Source organism: Hetaerina americana, unplaced genomic scaffold (assembly GCF_022747635.1).
Source record: "Hetaerina americana unplaced genomic scaffold, ioHetAmer1.1.p SCAF_10, whole genome shotgun sequence".
Taxonomy (NCBI): domain Eukaryota; kingdom Metazoa; phylum Arthropoda; class Insecta; order Odonata; family Calopterygidae; genus Hetaerina; species Hetaerina americana.
In genome coordinates, this window is record NW_027286070.1 from 47,539,788 (window position 1) to 47,556,126 (window position 16,339).

At 36.0% G+C, this 16,339-nt stretch overlaps 1 protein-coding gene across 1 annotated transcript in view; it reads left to right on the top strand.

Annotated features, from left to right (window-relative positions):
* GABA-B-R3 (gamma-aminobutyric acid type B receptor subunit 3) overlaps nucleotides 1-16,339 on the top strand; it is a 653,270-nt gene that overhangs the window by 57,285 nt on the left and 579,646 nt on the right. The window contains exon 2 of the mRNA XM_071598960.1: nucleotides 10,034-10,131. The gene's annotated coding sequence lies outside the window, so the exon portion shown is untranslated. The remainder of the gene's footprint in view (nucleotides 1-10,033; nucleotides 10,132-16,339) is intronic.

A 16,339-nucleotide genomic window follows, 5' to 3' on the forward strand; every position in this document is an offset into this window, starting at 1 on the left:
CGATACTCCAATCTTCAATTTAGATTTTCATATAGTTTTATTTCAAAAATACAGATTCGACAATTTAATCAGAAAAGTGCCAGTACCCTAAAATATTTCACGGTTATTTTCATTACCAAAATCACATTAATCATAGAATTGCTACTTTCATTTTAACTCAATTGAAAAATACGTCGAAGTTTGCATTTCATTCATCGGGATTAATTGAATTAGATTGATTATCTAAATAAGAGGAGTCAGAAAAACACATTTCAAATGACGAATTTTTGGCAAGGGGAACGGGATGGAGGGGTGGCTAATGTTCTGCTTCCCACACATTTGATTCCCGATCCCTATTTGAGATGGTTTTTGGAGAGCACTTAAAGTGGAGTACGCCATCCGTCGGATAGAACGTTGAACTATGGATTACTTGGCGCCCATGTTAAGAATAGGTTAATACTAAATCTAGGTTTCTCCTCGCCCTTCCTATATTCCTTTAACAACCTACACCAATCGAATTCCCCCCCGAATGTCCCAAACGATCTCAGCTGTCGGTCGCCTCCTCTAATAACCTGTATTACGGGTATGAGAAGTTTTCTTTTGGCTTCGCTTATTAAGCCGCCGTTATCTAATCATTACATTTCGTGACGCCGCATGGGTAAAAATTACTTTTTTCGACAAGGTCGTTCATCGGGATGTGTGACAGCTTTGCTCAAAGATTATTTTTAGCGTAAGCGTCAAAAGGGTTCCTTCTTTTCATCGTCGCAAGTGCATCGATCAACCTCATCTTATGAATCGAAAGATTCAATCGTCTCCTAAGCTCACACACACTCTCCTCTATTGGTGTCGTCGGCTCTTCATCCCAAACCCCCGTTTCTCCCCGCTCATTTCGAACCCAATTTGTATCCCCGGAGCCGTCGGTGAAATGAAAGGGTTTCCCAACGCCTTGTTAAGCAAGCTGTCGATCCACAAGGATGGTGAGATAGGGAGGGAGTCCGCGGATGTGTGTGAATCTGCTGTTGAGATCAAGGGACTCTATCATGGCCGTCGACGCGACCTTAGGAGACTTACTCCTCTTGCCTCCTGCGGTCACCTCCCAGTGACTGCTGGAGCCTAGCTGTTCCTCGCACACGTGAGAGCCTTTGCCCCTTCTTCGGCACGTTGAGCATCTCTCCCCACTGACCAACAGAGAAAAGCCGGAGAGAGGGAAGCCAATGAGGAAAAGGGACCATGTGAAAGATTAATATAGATAGAAAATTGTCTTTTAATTACAAAGGTATTGAAAAATTAAGCCGGCACCTTCTTTCTTTTAGCCTATTGAGAAACACGTGGGGCAGTGTATATTTTGATTTTCTAGCTTTGTTTTTCTGATTGGTTGGTGCGCCAAATCTTTGCATTTCCATATTAACGTAATAAAGCCATCCGGTCCAGCAGGTTGATTCAATAGGTATGGGCTAAGTTCATATTTAGACCATATTGGGTATGAAATTGACAAACTTAGGGTAGTGCGCTGTTGTTTCTTTCCTCATCTAACTCACATTGGTTATCCTGAAGTGAGTAGGGTTAAATTTTGATGATTATGGTGAAGCTGAATGTAATTCAAACGTATTTTGAAAAAATATTCTATTTTACCTGTGAAAAATTGCATAAACATAAGTTTACTAAGAAGGATAAGATAGATGGCCATCCAGCATTTCAAAAGCCTTCGGACGGAGTCAACTAAAATTTGATCTAAATATCTCAATGTAATGGATTTTCAGTTATTCCCTCTAGTTCGGCATAAAGAAATTAAGTTTTTGTACTTTTTCAGTTTTTTAAACTGTGGACGGAGTTGTTATGGTTTATGGTTCTATGCATAGCTAAACTTTTAGACCTTTTTTATGCGTTTGTGTATCACTTGAGTTCCAAAAAATCAAAAACTCAACGATAAAATGTCAAAAAATCTTGTCAGATTTACATCAACATTTGATAGCTTAGATTTAAGCCCAAGCTGATATATGTCAGCATGATCATTTTTTCATTAATTAATTTAATAGGAAAAAAAGAATTTGGATACATTCCTACCGCAACGTAGTTGGAAACCAGCAACCAAATCAACTTTCAACGGAATATTGCTAAATATTTTCAAAACTCTTTCCTTCAAATTTGCATTCATATAATAAGGTGACTATCATAAAAAACTAGCTTCTACTCTGCGAACATTTTTCTTTGCAATAGTAAAAGAGTGTAACAGGTTATCAGGCTGTGCAATAATGCGCACAACTTACGAACTATATTTTCAAACTGATGGGATAATTTAGTTAGGTTAATCGAAGAAGGCCGTCGCCAATCTCGGTTGATAGGTTTGTGTATGGCCTGATTTATTTTTAACTATTAAACTGAGCGAATTACATTAATTTCGATAGTCAATGGATATCCTTGGCGTAAGACGGAGCGTGCACGTGACATGGGCTCAGCAACAAGGGTGTAGAGTCTCACTGGCGCCAACATAGGCGGTGTTGGAGGAAGAATTAGATCCAGGTGTTTGGAGGTGAAGTTTGCTGATGTTGTACCTTGAGGACGTAGGTTTCCGAAATTCCTCCTGAGGATGACGATTTCAGCTCGAGTGGCCCCACTTGGGCTGGTAGAGGCTGTCATTTCGGCTGCTCTCGTCTCCGTGAGCACGAGAGGAGGAGGAGTTAGCGCGCGCTCAATGTAATTTACACGGCGTCACGACACCGCAGCGCCGATTCAGTGCCCTCCGAAGCGTATGACGCGGGCCGGGTGTGGAAGCGACGAGTGTTCGCGCGAGAGGGGAATCCTTGAGTCAATCGCTGCCACCGAAACTGCGGGGAAAGGGAAATTTTATGTTTTTTGATGGTACCTGTCATCCTCTCATCTCAATGCCTTTCAGGCACAAGCGCCTCGCTTGTGGGCCTCTTATGTCGGTCAAACTGGAGAATACCGAAGACATCCAAAGCCATATGACGTGTTTTGGTATTTTCCAGCCATATTTTGGTGTTTTCAGAGATTATTGTCAGCCTTAATCCTTCCCTTTGATTAAGGTAGCAGGTACGTGCGTCATATGAGAAATTTAAGATAAATCAACGTGAGTATTTATACCTCCCGAATATATCTATTAATTATATACATCTATTAATAAATACCTATTAATATAATTTATCTATTAATGAGTATTATTTTATATCATATTAAGAATTTCTTTTTCACACCACATGAATTCAAATTAATTACATAATCACTAATTTTGAATTGATGCATTTTCGGGTATATCTGTAAAAAGAAAAACGTTGAATATACTTTTTTAAGCATAGAGAGATTGTAACTGTAACTGGTGAGCTTCTGCATTTTTTAAAATTTTTTTGCACAAAAACTTTAAAAAAAATGAAAATTTATTCCATTAGTGAGAATTATCGAGCGAGTGAGTATTAGAGACATTTATTGGATTCAGCCGAATATTAGATGTAAATAGGCTTTATATGATATTTAAAAACTCGCTTAGCCATACGTTACGTAACAGTGAGACCTTAATAAAATTTCAGCTTCAACAGAGAGATTAGTTATTGATCAAGCAATTATCAAATAATAGCACGTGCAAGCATTTTATTATTTGGTGGAATTAATTATTGATAATTTAATTAGAATCAATAAGAAATAAATTCACTCATACGTTTCCACTCACGAAATAAACAGCATTTTACGTTCTACTTTGGATCAAACTCTTTGAGTGATTGAGCGTGGCATGCAAATTATAATATAGCATTGAAATGATAACCGGCCCTATGTACTCATCGACCGTTTGAACTGACTCATCCAATTTTCAACTAGATCTTATAAAAGGTGTTAAGATTTTTTGTTATTTTGGGCGTTCACCTTTTAGCAATTTCAATAAGCTTATTCCAATTTACAAGAGGTCTATGGAGAGGACACTATTTTGATAATATCTTGCGAATCATGTATTAACTTGACCTATCATTTACAGAGCCATGAATCAAGTAAGCACAATTGACTCCCATGGATCGATAGTTCGTAATTTTGGAAAGAGTTCCACACATTCATTATTATTAAATCGAAATCCTCGTACCCTATGCCTCATTTTGCCAGGTCCCTCCAGGTAATTTGCACATGATACACACTTAAAAAGATACGTTTCAGCCGTGATATGGTGGAGCATCATAATTAATTAAAAATTGGCAATTTTCCACGAAATAAAATTCATTAATGCCACCGGTTTCATTTTAACTACATTATCATTAGGTCTGACCTGACGACACACGTTAATGATGCGCACTTGTTAAAAATGCAATTTTTATTCATATGATTCGCAAGTAGCACTTTAACAATAGGTGAAATCTCTCGATTCCTGGTAATAGGTGCTTCTCTCCGACGACTAGCATGCTTTCTGTGAAGCTCAGTGAGAAATAAGGGCGGGCTACTACAATTTTAAAGAATAAATGAGAACTTGGTGAGTTCAATACGTTAATAGGAGTAGGTGATCTATGGAAATATTTAATTTACCTACGTATTCCTTTGGAGAAGGAAAATTATTTAAATATGAGCTACAGATACTATATTTGTATTCAAGACTGATTAATAGTTTACACCACGTGTTTCTACTTATTTTTATGACAACAATAATTTTTGGAAATACACTTTACATCTGTTTTTACAGGATTTTTGAAAGACCGATTTATAGGTTTTGAAATTTGGTTTGCCTAGTTTTGTTACTCATCATTTTACTAACGATCAAATGTTATCGTAAATTACTTGTCAACATCCAAGTAAATTTTCGTATTTTAAACTAGGTTACTCTTTACTTGTCAGTTATCTAAATGAGGTTTGTGAAAGAGAAGAGAAATTATTTAGATCTTAGCAAAAACCGAATAGCATACGAGTGTCATTTAGTAAAAAAATGTTGAAAGTGTTTGTTCAGTGTTTTGTAACTTTTTTCCTATTTTCATATGATCACACACACTAAGGATGTTATGAACACAAATCGGAGAAGTAAAAATCCATTATTGTGTTCAATTTCAAGAGGAAGCATGATCAAAGTATATATTCTTACGTATTTCTATTGCAATATTTAAAGTAATTTCATTTGAAATCTCTTGTCGGTCCTTTTCCAATTGAAATGAGGATAAACGTGGTAAGGATAGAAATTATTTGAATAAATTGGTTCAACTCTCTGCATCATACGTTCACTGACGTTTTAAACCCATTTTGTTTATCGTCCTCTTCAGATAATTCATAAATAAAATAGCTAAAAAATGACGCTCGGCTTCAAAATAGAGTCAAATTGAAAATATAGGAATCAGATGAAGCTTTGTGGATGTCGCAATCACTTTCCGTATTTTTGGCTGCAAACTATTATGAAGACTGTCCTCAAAAGTCCATCCTAGTGTAACCGATAAGAATTCTCATGACTCGGACCTTTATTTTTTCTTTAATTTCATCCATTCATTACACCATTAGATGTGAATCGAGGGGCCATCTTTAAATCTCGATTTTTTGGAGGGATATATTCATTATATTGAAGTTGAACATATGCCTGTACGCACGAAAATTATTCTTGATTATTTGATTGATCTTACAGAGATTAGTAGGATTTATATGCTGCAGTATTGAGATGTATTTTATAAATGGAAATATAAAATAGCGATACTGGTAGCAGTTTAAACGATGATAGATGTTTGATGCATGCGGTAATCCTAATTATTGCAATTAATTTTGTTGGTATATCGACGTTTGGAAGCAGCTTTAATAAACAGAAAAACTTTCATTTCTTGTATTTCTTTTATAACCTCGTTAGTTTCTTACAAGTCATTGAAATACTTACCCTTTTTTCTGGTATTGTAATTTGTACAAGAAAAACGAATTACTCGTAAACATTGTTACTCTTAATTAAAAATTTGAACTCTGCACAAAATTACGCAATCAATAACGTGTACTTGACATTGACATCTTAGAATAACTTCTGCTGGGTTACAAAAGAGTTTTCTGGTCCTGAGGTAGTAATTTACATGGAAATTCGGCTAAAATTTTTTAAATCTATTTTTTGTAAAGTCACCAATTTAATTTTCTTAACGTGGTTTCAAAAGGTATTCAAAATAAAAATATATTAGGTTTCCATTTTAGATCCAAACTGAAAAAGTAATCATCGCATTATAAAAGTAACTGACTTAAACCAGTTTTAGTAAAATACCGAGGGATATTTTTAAATTTCAGCTATATCTCTTCGAGTATCAAGAGCTATTTCAATTGCCTACTTACATTAAAGTTTGTTTTATCAGTAAGTAAGTTATAAAAATAAAGTCAATGGAAAACTCTTTTATATGAAGATGGACATTATACAAATTCATCTGCCTGAATGTTAAAAATATAATTCACTCACAGTGAATCAATACCAATGTAATTACATGTGAAAGGTAATCAAATTGATATCGAAAAGTAAAATAATGAAAAATTTCCTTGTTTATATTAATAAGAAGTAAATTATAATTCAATTATCCACTGATATTAACTCAACAATCATTGAAGTGTGCGGAAGCTGGATCTAAGAGTCGATCTTGTATACCTTCACTTATTTTTTTACTCCTTCCTGAAGACTATACATGTAATGAGCAATTTTTCTCAAGGACCTTTTCTACGGTCCTCACAAATATAAGTTTTCATTTTTCCTTTCTTGCATGAGTGGTATTTGACTTTTCACGACCACTGCATGTAACGTCTGATATGCACTTCAGTCCGTTTAAACTGTGGTTATTAACAAATCCGTCGTTATGGGGTGCGTTAGAATACGAGGGAACTCAAAAACTGGTATCAATAATCGGTAAATATACCGTAATTCGTATATTATCCAATTTAGTTCGGGTACTATGTTATCCTGACTTGATTTACAAATAAAAAAGAAATGCTGGTTGCACGATCCACAGATTAAGGAGTAAATCATTGTTACAAACAGGCATTTTGACAATCATGGCATTAAAACAATAGTAATAGTATGTTGACGGCAATGGCTTTTCCACTGGTTGGCCATTCCCTACATGTATTTACAACAATCAACTCGCGAAAGGGTTAACACTATATAGGTGATCACAGATATAGTATTAACCCTTTATATAGGTAGGCACATCCCTAATCCTCTAATACGAGAATGAAACATTTAATGATACGAAAGTAGTTTAGTTAGTTTACTAGTTTACTTAGCTTTTGTTGGTAGTAAATATTATTTTATATTGACAGGTATTTTGTTTTTATATCATTGATTCTAAGCGATGTAGATATTTCAGTGCTAGAGAAAGGAATAATAATTTATATCTATCTTTTTTTTGTTTGAGTATCACACGGATGTGTTGGGTGGTTGGTGTGGACAAATCGAAGTTTTAGTCAATCAATTAATTGTAAGGCTATTCCATAGTTTTCTAAAAATTCCATAGTTTAGGGTATAAAGAGCAGAAGTATAAGAATATTCTGTTTGAAATGACTTTTTCATTACATCTAACATTAATTGAAGTCAACTCTTTCTCATGATTATTTCCCTTAAAGTTTGAATAACTTAATATTCACGAGAGATAACGTTCAGTGTTGATGTAGAAAATTAAATCTAACATTATCAATATTAAACAGGCCAATGCAGAAATTTTCTCGGGTTATTTAAAAATATAATTGCAGCCTCTACACACGGCGCTATAATACGTCCATCACGCAATCAAGTGTTAATTAAGTTTACTTAGTTAGTTAATTAAGTTAACCTAATTTGAGGATTATATGTCTGAACCTCATTTTCTTGATCTTATAAGGAAATTATCTTTTCCTTAATATACTAGTATTTTCATGAAATTTATATGCATGAATCTTTGCCATCCGGTTTTTTGTAGATGCAGGGGAACGTCGGGGCTTTACATTTGCTAACTCCCAATGATTTACTTATGTTTGATGTCAAGAATAATGTCGGGAAAGTTATGTGCTTACTACTTTATGTGGCTAAATGGCAACTTTATCCTTTAACCTACCTAACAAAGAAAGAGCTTCATAAAAATTAGTTGAAAGCAAATTTTATTAGTTATTAACGCATGCCTCTTTGAAGAATAACTTAACAACAAAATGTTTTATCGGAACCAAATTTACGGTGTAACTGAAACACATTCGTTTTTGAAAGAAATATTCCTGGGTTTTGTAAATTACTATAGATTTATACATTTTCTAGTTATTGATATTATTTTTAGTCCAAATTGATAGTATTTTAAGTAAATATTGACATAAAAGTAAATAAAATTAAGATACTCATATTATTAACAATAATCAAAGCATTCATGGGGTTGCATGTTTACGTTTCATTTCTTGTGCATAAAGACACCTTTATGTTTCTTTTAATAACACTCTTTCAAAGTTACAGCAAGATTAAAAACAGAAGTTAGTTCGTCAAATAACATTCTGAATATACTTAACTGAGTTAAGATAAAATATGTACATGCTATTGTTGGAAACCCCTCAAAGTTGTGTGGAAATGAGTCTGAAATTTGTGGCATTGATATGATCAATGTTACAAACAGCCAGCCAAAGTTTTAATGTGAAATCCACCCATAAAATTATTCAAATCATGCAATACTATTTGTGAGCCATCAAACAAATAGACTCTGATTAAAGTTCACTGAGATACACGATTCTGAGTCAAAACTTACGAATGGTAAGATGGCGTAAAATAGTCATTTCCCGCTTATGGCGATGTATAAAAGGGTTGCTCACCTTGACTTTTCAGTTGTAGTTCCTTCTAAGGTATCATTCTTACCACTTTCACTTTGTTGAGGTTCAAGATTATTTCAGAAAAGTTCTCGTGCTGACTCTTGGTTAACAAAAATCCTCGAACGAAATTTAACAATGAACAGCATGCCATTTTTTTCAGAGAGAGAAATTCAATTATTCGAACAGAATAAGTTTTTATTAAGTATCCCTCATTTCATCTGCTTGGCCACCGGCGACAAGGATGATGATTTTAATGCTATTTTTAAAGCAATGCGTAGCCGCAAATGGGACGGGAATAATCCTTCGTAAACGACTAAGTTTTCCGCCTTAATCTAAAGTGCATATTCATGCGGTGTATGATTGATTTCCATCGGTGAGATTCATTGATGTCCTAGAACGAAGGTTTTTGTACTCTTAATATACCAGCTTTTTGTCGGCTGAACGGCTGTCAACTTACCCTGCTGATCATTGACTCAGCACACTCGGAAGCCGACGAATAATCGAGTGCGACACTTTCTCCTCTTGACATTAATCGATATTACTTAAGAGCCAACTTTCAAAAGAAACAACGCCAACCCAACGGTAGCCCCCAGAAGATGTGCGAAATATCGGCTGTGCTAACATCATCGCAAAGGGTTATTTATAATATCTGAGCGATCTATAATATGTAAAAGGCTAAGACGTCTATATGACTTTCAAATTTCAATTTTGGGATGAGAATGTCTTAAAAATTTTTAGCTGGAGACTTGAGAATTTTCTAAGAATAACCTTGTAAACATGTGCCTCGTAAAAGGGATGAAAATTTAATATGTTTAAAAAATATCAAGGCAATTGGAAAACGATATAATTAATACTTATTCTTCGCTACATTCGCATCTTTATTTCCGAGTAAATACTTTCCAGTAGTGTGCGTCCGTATGTTCCAATTACCATTTGTGGGCAGATGAATGATGATATTAAATTTACTTCTAAATATGACTTTAATGCTACCTAAGAATATTTTGCCCGCTCATTTTGAATGCATTATTCCCTGTAATATTTCATTGTAGCACGTTTGAAGAATATAATGATTCGTAATTACTCTATTTCACAGATGCTTTTACAAATTAGTCTAAAAAAAGTATTCCACCGCTTCGTACCATGTAGAACTTAACGTAAATTTAAATAACGCTGATCTTATTTTTTCATTGATAGAATTATCATATCAACTTTTCTGTGATCTTGTTATATTTATAGCATTGTACTTCTATATTAATACTCGATCTCTTATTGCTCTGGCTAATTTGATGAATCTCTTCTCATCCTTTTTTAGGGACCCGCTTGCTCAACAGAGGTACCTTTCCGTTCTACCTTCTCGGAATCCAAGGAGAACTGTGGTACTGCCAACATATATCGGAGATATCCTGTAAGGTATGATGTAACACGTATTAAAATAAAGGATTCATGCTGTTTCCGCGTGGGTGTGTCGATTGACGTTTCGTCCCCTGTCCTGAAAGCGCCTTCACTTCGACCTGAAGACGCCTCCAGGACTGGGGGCGTTAGAAATTGGAATTCATTTTTGTATCCTTTAAATTATCCTCATTTTAATGCTAAATGTTGCAGAAGTGTTATGGGAACTGAATGTAGTGCTGTGGAGGACACTTTAATATATAGTTTATAGAATTTATAGATATCTATGAATGAATTTATTAACTGCAGCGTTTGGTTTGAGATGCATCCCTTCAATCGATACTTGCAAAATGAAAGGCGTGGTAATCATTCGCCATTTGCAGGAAACATGGGTTATGAGGGTTAAAGTTTTCCAATATTACTTTGGCATTCCATGCAATAAATTATTTATTATTGGATTACCCTTCGCAAATGAAAGTCTGAAAATCGTCATGAACTGTCCCTTCAAAGCATAAATAGTGCAGCTTTTTAAAGGACGTGAGCACATTAAGTACATTGTGAGTGAAAGCTAAATTTAGAAATAAGTATGGAGATATACTATAAGGAGAACGAATCGAAATTTAAGTTTATTTTATATTTCATTCAATTTTTTTGGAATATTTTTTATGAGAGTGCTGATTTAGATGGTTAAACATATTTAAGACTGCCATTTTTCATATTTCGGAGGATTTCAGGCTACTCTTTTGAAATTCTAGGCGTGGTTGTTCCGTCAGCACACGGACAAAGCCAATTTAGATTTGGTAAGAACGTGGCTTATTTCGCATTGAAAGTAAAACAGTTGAAATTAGTGAAAATGATGTAATGTCTGTCTTTTCCGCAAAGAAAAAAACAGCGCATTTCCAGTCGTGCTTTACGGCCGCTTTAGTCTCCTATTATATTTATATTGGTCGTAATTTTAAGTTTTGTTCAGGAATACGTGCTAAAATTTGAAAATTAATCTGCTCCCTGAATATATTGACGCTAGACCTCATAGTTTTCTGGTTAGAGAGAATGCTCGGCTAATTAATAATAATATATAATAATAATAAAAATTGATAATATAATTAAAAATACTTATCCGTTTTTACTATTGCGTTTGTCGGATGGTAATCCATATTTTACGTATTAAAGGATAGTGCGGTTTAAGTAAATTTAATTGTGACGCACAATGCCTTCCCAGCCACAAAACATGTATTATTATTATTATAAATATTCGTTTTAATGCGAGATGTTCCTCTTCAAAGTTTAAGCCAAGTTAATTCCATCTCCAGTATTAAGGCGTCTCAAAACCATAGAATGGAACCTGAATCCGTTGATTAACACTGTTTTGTCCTCTAAATACGCAACCCGTTTGGATTATTGTTCAGCTTTAATTGAGCAAAGATCTGCATATTATTTTCTCTCTCGTTGCAAAGAAGTTGGATTTTCCTCACCGTTGATGGAGTTTAAATGTCACCACAGGAAAGCGAATTTTGCTTAGTCAAAAAAAAAAATGAAAGGGGTTGCCAGAAATTTTGAAAAGAATGTCAAAAGTAATTTTCCTCACTCGACGAGGGAATTTTCATGACAATTTATTTTTTACCAACGCGTGATATCCTTCATGGAGGTGAGGAATGGTGAAGTTGTGCGACAGTCGTGACTAATTTAGATTTTCTTGGGAGACCAATATATTTAAGTAAACTGTTATATTGTAAGACTTGCCAAAAATCTTAAAAGTTCATTGGGAGTCATATATCACTGTTTTGATTATTCCCTCGCATGTTTATGGGACGGCGATTTTGTTGTTTTTAGTCTCAGTCAAACGGAAAACCGAATGAAAGTTTTAAAAGCCTAAAAAAAACAATGGGTTTATAACTGTAATCAATAACAAACGGCTAATTTAGGGTATTTTCATCTAAGTTCTTCGATATCCTGATAATTTCAGATATATGTGTCAATAAATTATTACAATAAATTAATATGGCATTTAATATGTATATATATTTCAAAAATTATCATTGTAACTAGGAAATATCAAGCTTAAATAGTGGAATAGCCTTTAGGCATAGTTATCGTAAGGAGTATATCATTATTGTTATTATAAGTAATCTACCGGCTAAGAGAGGCTTTGGATGGACTGATATACGAAATAATTATATTGTCTCTTCTAACTAAACACAACCCAGCATCCTAATGTACAACAAGCCCCTCTTCATCTCCGTATACTTCCTTCCTCCCGTCATTTAGTTCAACATCCCCATCCAATCCCTTCCTCGTATGGCTAAAATTCTCTCCTCTATCACAGTCTTCAAAACCCCATTGCCAATCAATATTCTTGTCATCCATTTCTCCTGCCACCTTAAAATTTCTTCCAACAATCCCCTCCCCTCCTCCGCCACATCCGGCACTCCTCGTTTGTTTTCATATCTGTCCACTTCACCTTCTCCGTTCTTCTCCAAACCCACTTTTTAAAAGCCTCAAATCACGCCTATCATCCTGCTCCAATGACCCTGTTTCCGCGCCGTACATATCTATTACGATCCTTATCAAAGCTTTACCGAGTCTTCTATTAATATCCTTACTCTACGTCTCTGACATCAATTCCTTCCTCCTTGTATTAGCTTCTTTGCCTGATGCAATTCTTCTCCTTATGCCCCTATTACTTGGACCATTTTGGTCTAAAACATTTCCGGGATAGGTAAACTGTTCCACCTGCTCTAGCTTTTACCCTACTATTTTAATGTATAACTTAATCTTTCTCCTTCTGGAAAACCTCATAATCTTTGTTTTATTTGTATTGATTATCTTTCCATATTTATCACGCCGAATTTCCAATTCACTCAGAAATGCTTCCAACCCCTTGGCTGACTGACACACGAGAGCTTGATCATCAGCAAACCTAACCGATTAAACGATTTAGTCACCGACTTTTATTCACCTGAGCATTTTGAGACATGTAAGGATTGCAAATCAGCCACCTACACTTGAAATTTATTCCTATTTACTGCAATATTCTGCTGCTTTTTCCCAATGCACCTCATCAAACGCCTTTTTTCTAAGAAACAGGCAAATACGTCCTGATGCATTCTATGTCCCTCTCTATTAGTGATCTCATTACTACAATGACATTACATGTGCCTCTCCCCTTCCTGAACCAAAACTTATAATCCAAAAAATAATCATGGGCCCTGCCCTCCATCCTGCCATTGATGATTCTGAGAACAACTTTAGGTGCGTGCGAAATGAAACTTATTATTCTGTAGTCCTCATAAGGTGAAGCCTTAAGCTTTTTTGGAATAAGAACTATTACTGATCTGAAAAATTCTTACGGGCAGATTCATTTTTCAAAAAATACCATGAATTAGTCCATAAAAAATCTTCTTGCCACATTTTCCTTAACCTTTAAGTAGCTCCGCAGGAATATTATCTACTCCCTAGGCCTTCATTGAATTCATTTTCCTTAATGCCCTTTCTATCTCACCATCGAGCAAACCTGAACCGAAGCTATATTCATCTACGTCATATCCTCTTTCTTTCTATCTCTAACCTTGCTGGCCTAAGTTCTTAAGCATACAGTTCTTCTATATATTCCTGCCAAACCTAGTGCATCTTTTCTGTTTCAATTAGTATGTTACCCGGCTTACCTCTAACTATTCACACAGATTTGCCCTTCTTACTTCCCGTTAGTGTCTTAACCTTCTTGTATAGCGCACCAAATTCACCCTTCCTCTGCAAACTTTCCATTTCTTCGCACTGCGTTTTCCAACATGCTTCTTTTGCTTTATTTGTTTCCGGTCTCAATTTATTATTTAACTCTTTGTACTTTATTTTACCTAACTCTGTGTTTACATTCTTCAATTTTCTTCTCTCATCTATCTTTCTAATCGTCTCATCCGTGATCCATGGTTTCCATTTCTTTTTCCCATTAAATGGGCCTATAGTTTCATTCGCTGCTTTCAATATCCCTTTTTTGATGTATTCCCAAATTTCCTCGATAATACTCAGCTCTTTACCCTCCATCATTTTCTCTACAGCCTGCTGATACTCGTGCCTTAGCGATCAATGGAATGCTTCTACATTCCATGCAACACTTCATAACAACGTAAGTGTGATCAGAGTCCGCATCCGCTCCCAAAAGGCTGTGCGAATTGATCACACAATTCCTAAACCTGTGCCTAGCCAAAATATGGTCTAACTGATACCTTTCTGAGCCACCTGGCATTTTCGATGTATACATACGCCTTTTGTGATGTCTAAACCATGTGTTGGTGATGAATAATCCCTGTCTCCTGCAGAACTCAATTGCTTTCTCCCCGCGGTCATTCCTCATGCCTAAACCGTAGCCCCCCACCTGATCACCATCTTTTCCTTCGCCTACCGTTGCAATGTTTCCCTGCAGGAACACACGCTATTATGTCCTCTAAATAATCGTATATCCTATCGACCCCTTCCTCCGTATGGTTGCTCGGTGGCATGTATACCTGAATAATAACCAAGTTCGTCGGTTCTGCTTTTATCTCTACTAGTAATAATCTATCCGTTACCTGCTCTATGTTGACTACGCTTCTTCCTACCTCTTCATTTAATACTATGGCAACCCCTCGTTGGCTCTCGTCCCCGCCGCTGTATATTACTCTATAATTATCACTCCAGCAATCCCCGCTATCCTTCCATCTCACCTCGCATAGACCTAAAATATCTATATTTCCCCTTTCCATCTCTCGCTTAACATTCTCCAATTTCCCTGCCCTCATCATTGTCCTAACATTCCACGTTCCTATTCTAACTAATTTGCTCTCCTTCTCCTGCGTCTTCTGTCCTGCTGCTGCCGGTTTTCTCCTGCAAGGGTTTCGTTAGATGACGACCGCGGAAACCTTGCCTCTCCCGCTGCGGGGCACGACACACGGCCGCTTGACCCGAGTCCCGTAGTTGCCAGGACTCGCATTCTCCATATTGCCCAACATTATATTCTTAGGAATGATAATTGCGGTGGTTTCCCATTGCCTTCCTCAATAGTGTTTTTAACGTGACACCATCACTTATTGGCCGCCCCTCTGGGGTCAGACGCCATCGCAGCCGCCTCACTGAGGAATAGACGCTGCGTGGAATACCTTTCGTCTGGCTCTTAACCTTTGACCTATCTGGCATGGGTGACCCTACCAAGTGCAATTATCATTGCTCTCGCCAGCACAGCTCTAGGGGTCATGCAAACGCACTAGTCATACACCACGTCGAGGTTGTGGTCGATTGGAGGGATGGAGCATATATTTCACCTCATTAAAATAAGTTATCTTCACATACCAACTATCTTTACATCTTGTATATATAGTCTCACTTTTGGATTTTGAAATAAAATAACGTTTAATGCAGATGTTTACTCATTCTATGTAAACATTTCCTTTCTCTTTTATGTAATTGAGGCCATTTTTATTTAGAAACGTTTTATCTGGTAATTCTTTTTCTTAAAAAAATGTACTTGCCTTGCCTCATCATCAACTCCTTCTAACCTAAGATTGGCAAGCTACAACGTCACATTACCGTACTAATTATCTTGCACTGTAAGCTCTACTGTTCTCTTGTTCTGTTCAAATGGCCGTTGTATTTATTCCTTGGCCTTTCTCTTGGGACCTTTCCTTCTATTTTTTCTTTTGTTATATTCTTTGTAATATTTGTGAGTCTATTACACCTCCTTATTCCTTTTATTCAGATGATCCATTTAATTAATTCCTTTTCTATTCTTCTGAAACCATGTTCAATTCATGCTTTTTCTATTCAGTTGTTCTTCAACCTCCTCCCTTAGTATTAAGTTTCGAAGGCTACTTCCGAAGACTTATTTTACCTTACTTGTGGCTGTAGGAGGTGCCTACTAATCAAACATCCCATATTGGCTTGAGTTTTATTCATATTTTTAGAATCCTATAATAATTCATTTCCAAGAATATCTTGTTTCATTACTTTGGAATAATCTTTCAGATTCGAATCAAGCGGAGGAGTATTAAAATTACTTCACGAGCTCTCGGATTTCGACGACGAGTTACTCTTCCTGAACAAACTCCAATAGATTTGCTCACATAAAATTAGTGTTCACTTTTTCAATATTTCCGTTGTAATTAAATCCATCCATTAGACGCAGGACCAAGGAGCACCAAAGGGCCACAGACAGAAAACAGGTCCGACTCTCCGCAATTGCCGAAAATGCGGGACTCGGACA